The sequence below is a fragment of the Coffea eugenioides genome, chromosome 4 (assembly GCF_003713205.1).
Source record: "Coffea eugenioides isolate CCC68of chromosome 4, Ceug_1.0, whole genome shotgun sequence".
Taxonomy (NCBI): domain Eukaryota; kingdom Viridiplantae; phylum Streptophyta; class Magnoliopsida; order Gentianales; family Rubiaceae; genus Coffea; species Coffea eugenioides.
Window position 1 is genome coordinate 30047778 of NC_040038.1, and position 15388 is coordinate 30063165.

Genomic DNA, 15388 nt, shown 5'->3' on the forward strand with positions numbered 1-15388 from the left:
ATACCAAATATCAAAGGGTTTCAGTATTCAGTGAATTAGTAACAGTATCCTTATGGTTCGTCAATCTACCTCGACCAAACCCTTGCTGGCTCGATTCAATTAACTACCAATGAGGTTTGAGCTCAAGTTTCACCGTAAGGCCGTTGGATACAAGCCTCCAAATGACATCAAATCATGCACAAGTAACAGATCCAAATTTTCACAGTAAACCAGTCAAATAGCCAAGAGAAATGAGTGTGATAAAGTACACCCTCGTCTCGTTCAGAATAAACGGAAGTCATAGTCATTCAAGTCACAAATTTCAAGCACAAGTAAATTAGTTAAGCAACAAGTCATGCGAGTGGTACACTCACCAGTTCAAGCAAAAACAACTTCAAAAGTTTCTTCCCGGATTATGCTCTTGATCACCGCACGTCCTAAGAACAACCAAGGTAAAATAATTATGGTTCCCACATCCAAAACCTAGTAAACAAAATTCACAATTGAGGTTCGACTATGAGTTGTATGCCTATCCAAGTTAACTACTAGTGCAAAGATACAAAATGTGACTTTGTAGTGAAAAGGAAACATTTGGACCTAAGGACACGAACAACCAAAAGTCCTTCATTGAACCAAAATTCAACTCATAAGTAATGCTTATAGGTTTTCCAAACATCTTAAACAAGTTTACCCCAAAAACATCCCAAACTTGAAGGAAACAAGAGGCCCCAAATTTTGGACAGCACCTCTCCTCACTTTTCCATTCTAAAATCAACACCAAATCTCATCTCAATCAGCCTCAATCGCACCCACAAATCATAAACTATTAAATACACTTAGTGACGGCCCCACCTTCCCCTGGGCGTACCCTAGGGTTTAGCGGACTGCCTGCCCAACTCTCGCCAAGACTCACTCACTCGTATCACGTGCATACAACCGTCGACAATAAATAACATCGCAATTCACACTTACAATTTACATCGATGCATATTCAAAATACAAAGCCTCTATATATCCAAACTGATTCAAAATGCATACAATCCAAGTACAATCATCCTAATCAAGGGATAGCGCGAGTACAAGTCAAAAGTCATAAACAACTAGGCTACGCTAGTCTTTACATGTCTCACGCCTCGCTCGTACCCCTGTAAGGAAAACAAATGGCGTGGAATGAGCTAAAAGCCCAGTGAGGTTCCAAATAGTAAATTGACCATTATTTATAAGTACAAGTTTTCGATATAGCAAAGTAACGAGCATGAAGAGTTCATAAAAGTGAACAATAACACGTCAAGTAGCAATCTCAAAATGAGCGAGTGTAAAAGTTTTTCAGAATAAACAATAATCCAATAAGCAATAATCATTCCAAAGTATAAGGATACGGAGGGCTCTCAGGAGCCAAATTCCCATTGCATCACCAGGAGCTTGATCACGTAATAGTTGACACTCCGTCAACTTTCAAGTAAGTAACCAATCAGTAGGACACCACTTACACTACTCTCTGTCCACCATTCAAACCCCCTGCTGGGCTCAAAATCCTCAATAAACACGGGTGGTAATACTCGAGTATACCGATTAGTCGAGGAGATATCACTCCACTCGACAAACAAGGGACCTAGGGTTCGTTACCCAATCGACCAAGCCCATTGCCGGCTTGACTCGAGTAACTTGCCGCAGGGTTTCTGGAATTCCAGGAAGTGCGCACCTCATAAACAAGTATGTCAAGTCAATTGCAACAATAAACAAGTATATATCACGTAAGGGCAAGTGCGATAAAGTACACTCTCGCTCTAACAATTCACGTATACAACATGTAATCACATTGGTCACGTATCAAATACAAGTATCAAGTTCAATTCGGTATTTGAAAGCACTCACCAAAAGGTATAGTGCCTTTACTGGTCACTTTCAGGTGGTACTCCGGGTTTGGAGTCCAAATCTGCGATAAAACTCAATTTAAGAACTTTGAAACATGACTAAGATTCGAAACTTAGACGTTTCGTTCAATAAGAATCAAGAAATGGAAATTCACTTGGAGAATATTCGTGAAACACTCGCTCGCTTTTCAAATTATATAACTTTATAACATTTATACTTGGAAATGCCATTTGAGTCGAAAGTATAAGGAAAACGTATTCCTAGTAGTCATAGTTGTATTTCTCAAGGGTACAAGTTCGGTCAAATCCTTACTTATATACCTCGGTAAAAGAAGGCGCAAATATCCTAGATGGTTCAAGTAGTAGTCACTCTTAACCCTTACTCAAGTCGCAAGTATATTTCTCTAGTCCTCGAGCGTAAATTTGGGCAGCATGCCCTTTGTATTTACCTAATTTTCCAGCCATTTACGGCTTCATTATTTTCCTCAATAAAACCCCAAAGTTACACACAACACAAATTCATTTCAATAGCCGTTCAATAGGCTCAAGGTAATACAAGTACAAAAATCAAGTTAATGACATGTGCGGAAATGAAGTTTAACAAAAGACAGATTTGACGTATTTTTGCGTAACGGACACAACCGAGGCTATGCTTATCGGATTGAGGTGCAACTTATACTGTTTCGAAGCTAAGACAAAGGGCTACAATTTTTATGGAGATCATTTAGTCCAATTTCTAGTGTAACCCAGTCAAATTCCCAATTGACAGAACCAAATTCCTACTAATAGACCAATTAACTGCACTACCTTTAAGACAAATTAATAAAGCTTTATGACCCTATCTCAAGCTACCAATGTCCGTTTAAGGCGTTCTTAGAGGCGTTGAAAAGATAAGACAAATTAATAAAACTTTCATGTTTTGGAAAATGGCTAAATCAGCACGGATCATAGTGAATAGACACGGTCAATTGGATGAACTGTCTAAAACTGATCACTAGATGCATCCTAGGGCAGTGAGGTATTTTAGTCTTTTCACAAGATACATTGCTCCGATTGGGCTGAATTTGTAAGAAACTATAAAATATCATTCCCTACAACTTTCATGTTTTGTGCCAAGCCTAATTCGGCCTCTAACATAGAGAAATAGAATCGGGCAGAACTGAAGCTAAATTTTCCAGAAATCTGGAATTTTTGTTATTTCAAGCTATAATTCACATTTTTACCTCGAAACTACCACTACTATCACCTTTACAGGATTATATACCAGATATATACATCATACAACACCTAACCCACAAGAATTATAAGTAAATCAATCAAAACCCTAACTTAAAATTCATCACTCCAATCATCAAAACCACTTGAAATAGGCATCACAAGCACAATTCTAAACTTAATACCCAACTTAATCATGAGTAATGGAGAAAGAAAGGGTGGTCAGCCATTATAACTCAAGACAAGAGCTTGCAAGAGTGATCCTCCACTTTTCCTTGAAATTTTTGGTTCCTTAGGCTTCCCAAGCTTCCAAACTAGTGATTAATCGGTTTAGTTTTTCTTGTTTGCACTCAATCAAGTAAAACCCAAGATGGATTGAAGTTCTCTTTCTCTTGTTTTTTCCCTCCAAAGCCACGACCAAGACCAGCAAGAAATGAAGAAAAATCATCTAAGAAGAAAGATAAGAAGGTAGGAATTAAGTTGGTCAAACAACCATGGAATGGTTGCCACTTGTCGCGATGAGATTAGCTTTTAAAATTTTCTTTTCTCTCTCTTATTTTGGTCCACAACTTCGGTTGGCTTAAGGAGATATTTAGGTATGATTTTTTTCAATTAATAACAAGGAGATTAAGGTAATAAAGTAGTGGTCAAGTGGTGCACTCAATCGGTAACGAACGGTACACTTCGGTTCAACCCGATTTTCCTTATTTCGCACGTACTAGGGTTTTCACTTATAATTCACTATCTTATGGTTATTACTTCTAATCAAACACTTAATATCATCTAAAACTCAATCTTAATCACCAAATTTAGTGCACACATCTCACCGAGTGAGCACACGGTCAAAATACGCAAAAAGCCCTAATTTACCCGAACGAAGAACCTAAAGGGAAAACCCTTGATTCTATGGTGGATTGTAATTACTGAGGGTGTGAATGAGTAGTAAAGCTATTAGAAAGGAATAAATGTTTAATAAAAGGAATTTTAAGAAAAATATGAGGGATTTTACAATTCCATTGGTTACAATTATTGGTTCGATTAAAATATAAGGGATTTAGGAAAGTCGGGTAGTCACAAGTAAACTAGGGTTTTTTTTTCCTTTTGATTAGAATTTAGGGTTTCTAATCTTTAAAACAAAACAATATCTTAAAACAAAAAATAAAATATAGAAACCGTAATATCCTAAAAGTCGGGGTATCACACACTTAATTAGGGCCACAACACCCTTCAAATATAACCAATTGATAGCTCCAAAACCAACCACAATCAAGCTAAATTTGGAACCCTAACATGAAATTTTCACATACAAGCAGGAATTTTCTTTAGGCAAGTCAAACTAGCATATAAAAACTAGATATTTCACATAGCAAAGCCATCAAACCATGGCCAACCCTTAAGCATCATATGTGGGCTGAAATTTCACCATAAAAACTGAAAATTTCCGCATCACTACATTAAACCATAAAATTTCTCATAAAACTACCAAAATTGAAACCCTAAACCACTAGTTGGCAAATATTTGAAGTAGAGGAAAGTTTCTTGCCAAAGTTATCTTGTAACTCCAAGAAAGATGGAAGCTTAGTGTTTTTTCCTCCAAAGTCTCTCAAGCCCTTAATCCTCCTTAGTGATCAACTTTTATGGAGTAGTTCACAAAATCAATAGTTAAAACTCAAGATTCAAGTAAGGAAGTGAGATTGAAGATGAAGTTCTCTCTTGTTTATCTCCTCCCTATATTCGGCCAAGACAATGAACAAAGTGAAGAGATTTTTGGTCAAATTTTGATTTTAGTAAAGGTGGAGAAAAGTGTGGTCAAAGTCCAACTTCCAAGGATATCGCGACACTTGGCTCTTTAGGATTTGATCTCATCTTTTTCTTCCAAAGGTTAATCTATCTAGCTAACCTCTAATTGTCCCTTAGCACGTTATAAAATAACATCCCTTTATACAAAACTCCACCTAATCATCAAAATTATCGCACTTACTGCACTAGCGGGTATCCTCGAGGGTTTAAATGGTTCTCTTCGATTGTCCATCGGTCTGAGGTTGATTTGTTGTACTAAAGTTTAGTTTGGTCCCTAAGGCTTCTTGCAATTTCTACCAAAATCGAGACACAAATCGGGATCCCTGTCTGAGACTATACTCACTGGGACTCCATGGAATCTCACAATTTCATCCATATACAGTTGAGCCAACTTTTCCATAGAATACTTTATATTCACGGGTAAGAAATGGGCCAATTAGGTTAACCGGTCGACGATTACCCAAACGGCATCATGACCTCTTTGCGTCCGTGGCAAGTCTGAGACAAAGTCCATCGTAATGTTTTCTCACTTCCAATCGGGTATCTCAAGAGATTGTAATAAACCAGAGGGTTTTTGATGTTCAACTTTAACTTGTTGACAGATGAGACAAGTTTGAATATATTGAGCAATTTTCTTCTTCATGTTGTCCCACCAATATAATCTCTTAAATCCTGATACATCTTACTACTACTTGGATGGATTGTATACTTGGACCGATGAGTTTCCTTCAAAATTTCCTTTTTCAACGTTTCATCCTTTGGCACCACCACTCGATTCTGATACTTCAAAATTCTCTCGGAACTCAAATTGAAATCAGGCAATTCTCCTTTTTGCACCTTTTCCATCCACTTTTGTACCACCGGATCTTTCTTCTGGACCTCTTTGATTCGATCTAGTAGAGTGGATTTTACTGTAATATTACCAAAGATCACCTTCTGGCGTTCAAGACGAGGGTTCCACTCACTAACTTTTTCTAACATCACCCATTCTTTAACCATTAACCCCACCACTTGAGCCTTTCGACTTAAGGCATCTGCTACGACATTAGCCTTCCCAGGATGGTAGTTAATCATGCAGTCATAATCTTCTAAGAATTCCATGCATCGACGCTGCCTCATATTCAACTCCTTTTGAGAAAATAAGTACTTAAGACTCTTATGGTCTGTATAAACCTCAAAAGTTACCCCATAAAGATAATGTCTCTACTTTTTCAAGGTAAACTACAGCTGCTAACTCTAAGTCATGGGTCAGATAATTTTGCTCATGAGGTTTCAATTTCCTAGACGCAAAGGCAATTATATTCTTATTTTGCATTAACACACACCCCAATCCTTCCTTCGAGGCATCGGTATATATAGTGAAACTGTCCTTTCCATTAGGCAAAGTTAAAACCGGTGCCATAGTCAACCTTTTCTTCAATTCCTGAAAACTAGTTTCACACCTAGCGTCCCATATAAAACTACCATGCTTCTTTGTCAAATAGGTTAAAGGATCGGCAAGTTTTGAGAAGTTCTTAATAAACCGACGATAGTACCCTGCCAACCCTAGGAAACTACGAATCTCAGTAGGGTTTTCTAACTTCTTCCATTCAGTTACTGTTTCTATTTTTTGCCGGCTCTACTGTGTTACTCTCTTTTGAAATCACGTGTCCTAAGAAAGAGATTTCCTCTAACCAAAACTTACATTTACTAAACTTGGCATATAACTAGTGCTCTCTCAGGGTTTGTAAGACGATTTTCAAATGCTGCTCATACTCCTCCCGAGTTTTAGAGTAGACAAGGATATCATCGATAAACACGATCACAAATCGATTCAAATAGGGTTTAAAAATCCGATGCATCAAATCCATAAATGCAGCAGGGGTATTGGTCAATCCAAAGGGCATGACTGCAAACTCAAAATGTCCATATCTAGAATTAAATGCAGTCTTTGGTACATCATCCTTCCTAATTCGTAATTGATAATACCCCTGTAAGAGGTCTAAATTCGAAAATACCACCGCACCTTGCAGCTGATCAAACAATTTATCAATATGGGGCAGTGGATATTTATTCTTAATTGTCACATCATTCAACCCTCGGTAGTCTATAGACAACCTTAACCTTCCGTCTTTCTTCTTAACAAAAAGTACAAGAACTCCCCATAGAAATCCACTTTCTCAAATAAACCCTCGCTTTAATAAGTCTTGCAACTACAATTTCAACTCCTTAAACTCAGCAGGTGCCATCCGATAGGGAGTTTTAGAGATGGGTGATATCCCTAGTAACAAGTCTATGATGATCGCACTTCCCCCTAGGGCTTACCCCAGGGTTTAACGGACCGCTTGCCCAACTTTCGCCAGGACTTACTCACTCATGTTAAGAAAATAGGGTGCAACCTCAAGAATAAAAGAAATAACAGTTCCCAAGTTTGGAACGTACAAATACAATCATTTCTATCTCAAACATCCATACAATCCCAAATATATCTTAAGATTTAAGCTCTCAATACATTCAACCCTAATTGAGCGACTAGTGTGAGTATAATCACAAAATTTCCGAAAACTAGACTCTGCTAGCCTGTACCAGCCTCACGGCTCGCTCGTACCTCCTGTAAGGAAAACAAATGGCATGGAATGAGTTAAAAGCCCAGTGAGGTTCCAAATAATAAGTTGACCATTATTTAAAAGTTCATGTATCAAAGTAGCAAAGTAGCGAGCATAACCAGTCCATAAAAGTGAGCAATAAGGATATAAATGGCTCTCAGGAGCCAATTTCCCGTTGCTTCACCAGATCTTGATCAAGTATTAGTTGACACTCCGTCAACCTTCAAGTAAAGTAACCAATCCAGTAGTGCTTCGCTTAACACCAATCCGTCCACCATTCAACCCCCTTACCGTGCTCGAACACCAACTAAACACTGGTGGTAATACTCGAGCATACCGATTAGTCGAGGAGGTATCACTCCACTCGACAAAACAAGAGACCCATGGTTTTGTTATCTAATCAACCAAACCTTTGCCGGCTCGACTCGATTAACTAGCCAGTGGGGTTTGGGTTCCCAAGTAGTCACTATAGTCGATGACCAATTGACTTAGTCAAGAGAAAAGTATGGAGACGGGAATGAGAGGTACCTCCCACTCGTATCGAGTGTGGTACATACTGCCGCTCAGCACTTACAAATCAAGCACAAGTACAAATACAAGTACATGTCAATGCAAATCAAGTCACTTGTACAAGCATGAATGAGATATCTATGATTAGTTAAATTAGGTCAAGTGTGATAAAGTACACACTTGCCCGACCAAACCAAGCAAATCCTATCCGATCACATTGGTAAAGAATTTAATCAAGTATCAAGTTCAATCATGTATTTGGAAGCACTCACCAAAGGTCTAGTGCTTTTCAAAATCACGTTCAGGTCCAACTCCTTGGTTGGAGTCCAAATCTGCGATAAAATATCATTTAAGAATGTAAAATTCTCTAGAGTTCGAAACATAGGAGTTTCGCTTCAGAAAATCAAATAAATGAAACTCATTTAAGTAGTATTCATTTTGCTTATCACACCCTAGAAAACTCATGCTCGGTCTTTTAGTTTCGGAAGTGTTTAAAACCTTTAAGTTCGTAAAGTGGCTAAAAGACTAGGAAAACATATTCTGAATGGTCGCTACTTTCATTTTTCCAAGGGTACGAATTTCGGCCAAATTTTAGCTATATACCTCTACGAAAGAAAACTCGAATACCATAGACAATCCAAATTCAATTCGACCTCAAATCTTCGCTCAAGTCACGAGTACACACGCTTAACCCTCGAGTGAAAATTTGGACGGCATGCCCTTTGTATTTAGCTATTTTCCAGCCATTTATGGCTTCATTATTTTCCTCAACTCAGCCCAAATTCACACATAAGCAATATTAACACAATAGCCTTTCAACTAGGCTCAATTTCATCCAAACACAAGGTAATTCTAGCAATGCAACCATCAAAATCAAAGCTGGAAACCAATTTTAAAGACGAATGGCTAAGTAACAGGTTTTACATCTTCCGGCATTTTGGTCACAGCTGAAGCTACGATTATCGGATTGAGGTAAATTTTATGGTGTTTCGAAGCTAAGACAGAGACCTACATTTCCTATGAAGACATTGACACCCATATCCTGCATTTTTAAGGTTAAAATCTGAAATCTCAGAGAAAATAGAAAGCTGTCCGTTAAACAGGCATTTGGGCAGTCAGGGGTATTTTAGTCATTTCACATGATACAGTTCTCAGATTGAGTAAATATTTTACAGGCAGCTAGTTCACTCAATTCCATAGAACTTTCATGTTTTGAGCTAGACCTAATTCAACCTTTATCATAGACGAATATGCAGGTCAGTTTGGTTTCAAAAACAAGGCAGAATCACTATAATTGCTGAAATTGAACTTTTACACTAGAAATTCATAACCAAACACTTCACCACATTCATTTCCTAGCTCAATACCATAAATTACTAGGTAAATAATGATAATTAAGGCTGAAAATTGCAAACCCTAGCTAAACATTCCACTAGACCATCACAACTAGGAATTCAACCATCAAAATCCACTATTAAGAACTTCTATCCCCAACTTTAGCAAAATTAACAAAAGTAAAGCAAGTTCAAGCATGATACCTTCCCAAAACCCCTTATAAGTGAGAAACAAACCACTTTCTCCCCAAATTTTCTGAGACGGCCCCACCTCCCCCTGGGCGTACCCTAGGGTTTAGCAAACCGCCAGCCCAGCTCTCGCCAGGACTTGCTCACTCGCATCAATTAAAATAAGGTGCAACCTCAATAATAAACGAAATAACGGTTCTCAAGTTTGGAACATACGAATACATTCATTTCTATTTCAACCATCCATACAGTCCCAAATACATCAAAAGTACATTCAACCCTAATCGAGCGACTAGTGCGAGTACAATTACAAAATTCAAAACAACTAGACTACGTTAGTCTGTACACGTCTCACGCCTCGCTCGTACCCCTGTAAGGAAAAACAAATGGCGTGGAATGAGCTAAAAGCCCAGTAAGGTTCCAAATAGCAAATTGACCATTATTTATAAGTACAAGTTTTCGATATAGCAAAGTAACGAGTATGAAGAGTTCATAAAAGTGAGCAATAACACTTCAAGTAGCAATCTCAAAATGAGCGAGTGTAAAAGTTTTCAGAATAAACAATAATCCAATAAGCAATAATCATTCCAAAGTATAAGGATACGGAGGGCTCTCAGGAGCCAAATTCCCATTGCATTACCAGGAGCTTGATCACGTAATAGTTGACACTCCGTCAACTTTCAAGTAAGTAACGAATCCAGTAGAACACCACTTACACTACTCTCCGTCCACCATTCAAACCCCCTACTGGGCCAAAAATCCTCAATAAACACGGGTGGTAATACTCGAGTATACCGATTAGTTGAGGAGATATGTAAGCCCCGATGCAACCAAATACAACCAAAATACTCAACCAGACAAGTAGTCAAGTAAATACAATGACAAAGAATATAAGCAATTTTAAAGCACAAAAATAGAGTAACAATAAAGTAAGAGAAATTCAAACCAATCAAACTCCCAAGCTTCTTCCAAACTTGGAGTTGAATCCACCAAATAGCTTCTTCAATTGATGGTAGTGCTAACCAACTTGAACACGTGAAGGCTCACTCCTTCCTCACCCCAAACATACTTTGGTTGAGCAAAGGAATTTTACTACTCTCCAAGTAAACCCTCAACTAGCTACAATTGAAAGCTTACCCACTCAATTAAGAACTACTTTATACAAGTGAGGCAACCTTTATCAAGGTTTTACCACTCCAAGTGATAGGTTCACCTTCACCAAGGTTTTACTCCTCCTAGAGAGTAACCTTCACTTGAGCAACCTCACAACCCAACTTTCCCAACCCCTTATACAACCAACAAAGAATATTTCTACTCAAAGATCTCACTTGTAAGCTTGTATATAGTGTTGGCAAAAAGTCTGTGTCTTCTTGTGCTTTGGGGTATTTATAGAAGGTGAGAAATGGCTCCAAAAGGGTCTCCAACGGTCAAATATTAAATGCTGTCGAAACTAGCCGTTGGCCTGTCGGACGTCCGAACCATTTGCTCTGCGTCCGAACCATGCGTCCGAACCACCTATCGGACGTCCGAACCATTTGTTCTGCGTCCGAACCCTGCGTCCGATAGAAGTCAGAATGTTCAACTTTCATTCTTTTTGTGTCGGACGGCCGAAGCAATGAATGAGCGTCCGATCCAAGCGTCCGAAGAGTATCGTCGTTTGTCGGACGTCCGATCCTCTATCGAGCGTCTGATCCTCTACGTCCGAACCTTCATATTTCTTAACTTCTCTTTGATTCAAATCTTTTCGATTCTCTTTTGGATCAATGACCTGTTCTAACAAATTTCTCACATAAAAACATTAGTCCAAATCTACATTTTGGTTTGTTAATCATCAAAACCAAGGACTGATCAACCAAGGTCAACAATCTCCCCCTTTTTGATGATGACAAACAAAATGAAGATTTCTTTGATCAAATAAGTTCAAATAAAACTCCCCCTTAGAAAATGCCAACATACAAAGAAATTTCAATAAATCCTACTCCCCCTTTTGGCATCAATCAAAAAGCAAACTCCCCCTTTATTTTTCAAATCAAGACCATATAGAATGTCAAAACTTTCAAAAAGCCAATTGTAATTTTTTATAGGGTCCTTGGGAGTTAGTACAACATGATCTAGCAATCCACATGGATTTCATACCTTTTCTCATATTTTTCTTTACATAGCAATCATTTTGTATATGTCCAAATTGGCAACAAAAGTGACACATGATAGAAGTGTTTTGCACATAAGTGGATTTAATGCAATTAATTTTCTTAGCAAACTTATTTGTGCCTTGAAAAGATTTGCTTTCTTTTGTTTGAGAAAACTTTTGTTTTTCATTTTGGAGAAACTCGTTCAAGTCATTAATTCTTTTCTTTAACAAATTTTGTTCCTCCAACATTTTTTCATAAAACTTTGTTTTCTCTTCCAACTTCCTTTTCAAATTATTTTTGCAATCAAAAACACCTTTTTGATTTTTTAAATCATCATTTTCCATTCTCAAACATTTGTTTTCTTGAAAAAGTTTGGAGTTTTCTTCCAACAAATCATTTATTTTTGTTTTCAAATCTTTATTTTTAGCATAAGATTCTCTCAAACTTTTATGCATTTTAATCATAAGAATTTGCACATCATCATCTTCATTATCTTCATCACTAGAAGAGTGATAAGAATTTACCTCATCTTCTCCAAAGGCCATTAGTGCCATTTGGGCCAACTCTTCTTTTTCTCTTTTTGAATTGCATTCATCCCATGTAATTTTGCAATCTCCTCTTGAACTTCTCTTGTTGAAGATCTTCTTGAATCTTTTGATGTGAGGAGTTATATCATTGTCCACTTCCATGTTTTCATTACCCATGAAGGATGGGTTATCCCTCACTTGAGATGCTTTAAAAGCTATGCCTCTCTTATACATTCTTGCATTTTCTTCCTCTTGCACTTTGAATTTCAGCTTTAATTCATAAGAGGTTAGGGAATTCACAAGAGATTCAATGGACATAGAATTTAAATCCTTTGCCTCTTCTATAGCATTTATTTTGTTTTCCCATTCTTTTGGCAAGGCATTCAAAATCTTTCTATTTTTCTCACCCAAAGAATATTCTTTTCCAAGCAATTTAAGATCTTGAATAATGTCACAAAATCTACTACACATCTTATCAACATTTTCAAGAGGATGCATTTTGAAAAATTCATATTGAGAAACAAGCAAAGATTTCTTTTGTTCTTTAATATCTTGGTTACCTTCATGAAATACACACAATTTATCCCAAATATCTTTAGCTGATTTACAACCTTTAATTCTACTAGATTCATTTACATCTAATGCATTGCACAATATATACATGGCCTTGGCATTCAAAGAAAGGCATCTCTTGTCTTTTTCATTCAATTCTTGTCTAGTCTTTAATCTACTCAAATTAGTGGTAGAGTCAACTATTCTAGCTTCATAAGGACCATCTTCTACCACATACCATAATTCAATATAAACGGATTGTAAGAAAATCATCATTCTTTGTTTCCACATGCTAAAATGAGAACCATTAAACATAGGTGGTCTATCAATAGATTGCCCTTCTAAAAAGGAAACTTTTATGGTTGCCATGATCTTTACTCTAAGCGGTTAAGCTTGATCTCTAGGAGACCAAGCTCTGATACCAATTGTAAGCCCCGATGCAACCAAATACAACCAAAATACTCAACCAGACAAGTAGTCAAGTAAATACAATGACAAAGAATATAAGCAATTTTAAAGCACAAAAATAGAGTAACAATAAAGTAAGAGAAATTCAAACCATTCAAACTCCCAAGCTTCTTCCAAACTTGGAGTTGAATCCACCAAATAGCTTCTTCAATTGATGGTAGTGCTAACCAACTTGAACACGTGAAGGCTCACTCCTTCCTCACCCCAAACATACTTTGTTTGAGCAAAGGAATTTTACTACTCTCCAAGTAAACCCTCAACTAGCTACAATTGAAAGCTTACCCACTCAATTAAGAACTATTTTATACAAGTGAGGCAACCTTTATCAAGGTTTTACCACTCCAAGTGATAGGTTCACCTTCACCAAGGTTTTACTCCTCCTAGAGGGTAACCTTCACTTGAGCAACCTCACAACCCAACTTTCCCAACCCCTTATACAACCAACAAAGAATATTTCTACTCAAAGATCTCACTTGTAAGCTTGTATATAGTGTTGGCAAAAAGTCTGTGTCTTCTTGTGCTTTGGGGTATTTATAGAAGGTGAGAAATGGCTCCAAAAGGGTCTCCAACGGTCAAATATTAAATGCTGTCGAAACTAGCCGTTGGCCTGTCGGACGTCCGAACCATTTGCTCTGCGTCCGAACCATGCGTCCGAACCACCTATCGGACGTCCGAACCATTTGTTCTGCGTCCGAACCCTGCGTCCGATAGAAGTCAGAATGTTCAACTTTCATTCTTTTTGTGTCGGACAGCCGAAGCAATGAATGAGCGTCCGATCCAAGCGTCCGAAGAGTATCATCGTTTGTCGGACGTCCGATCCTCTATCGAGCTTCCGATCCTCTACGTCCGAACCTTCAAAATTCTTAACTTCTCTTTGATTCAAATCTTTTTTATTCTCTTTTAGATCAATGACCTGTTCTAACAAATTTCTCACATAAAAACATTAGTCCAAATCTACATTTTGGTTTGTTAACTTCAAATCCAAGGACTGATCAACCAAGGTCAACAAGATATCACTCCACTCGACAATCAAGAGACCCAGGGTTCATTACCCAATCGACCAAACCTTTGTCGGCTTGACTGGAGTAACTTGCCGCAGGGTTTCTGGAATTCCAGGAAGTGCGCACATCATAAACAAGTATATCAAATCAATTTTAACAATAAACAAGTATATCAAATAAGGGCAAGTGCGATAAAGTACACTCTTGCCCGATCAAACCAATCATATATCATTTCATCATATTGATCAAGTATTGGAAACAAGTGTCTAGTTCAATCAGGTATTTGGAAGCACTCACCAAAATGAAGTGCCCCTAGTAATCACGTCTGGGTTATACTCCGGGTTCGGAGTCCAAATCTGCGATAAAACTTTGTTTCAGAACTTTAAAAATCGAATAAGGTTCGAAACGTAGACGTTTCGTTCAATAAAAATCAAGACATGGAAATTCACTTGGAGAACATTCGTGAAACACTCGCTCGCTTTTCAAACTATATAACTTTGAAACATTTATACTTGGAAATGCCATTTGAGTCGAAAGTACAAGGAAAACGTATTTCTAGTAGTCATGGTTGTATTTCTCAAGGGTACAAGTTCGGCCAAATCCTTACTTATATACCTCGGAAAAAGAAGATGCAAATATCCTAGATAGTTCAAGTGGTAATCACTCTTAACCCTTACTCAAGTTGCAAGTATATTTCTCTAGTCCTCGAGCGTAAATTTGGGCAGCATGCCCTTTGTATTTACCTAATTTTCCAGCCATTTACAGCTTCATTATTTTCCTCAGCCAATCCCAAAGTTACACAATATAAATTCATCACAATAGCCGTTCAATAGGCTCAAGGTAATACAAGTACAAAAATCAAGCTAATGACATGTGCGGAAATGAAGTTTAACAAAAGACAGATTTGACGTGTTTTTGCGGATGGACACATCCGAGGCTATGGTTATTGGATGGAGGTGTAACTTATGCCATTTCGAAGCTAAGACAGAGGGTTACAATTTTGATGAAGACCACTCAGTCCAATTTCCATTGTAACCCAGTCAAATTCCCAATTCACAGAACCAAATTCCAACTAATAGACCAGTTAACCGCACTACCTTTAAATGGCCATATCTCAAGCTACCAAAGTCCGTTTAAGGCGTTCTTGGAGGCATTGAAAAGCTCAGACAAAGTACTAAAACTTTAATGTTTTGGAAAATGGCTAAATCAGTACGGATCATAG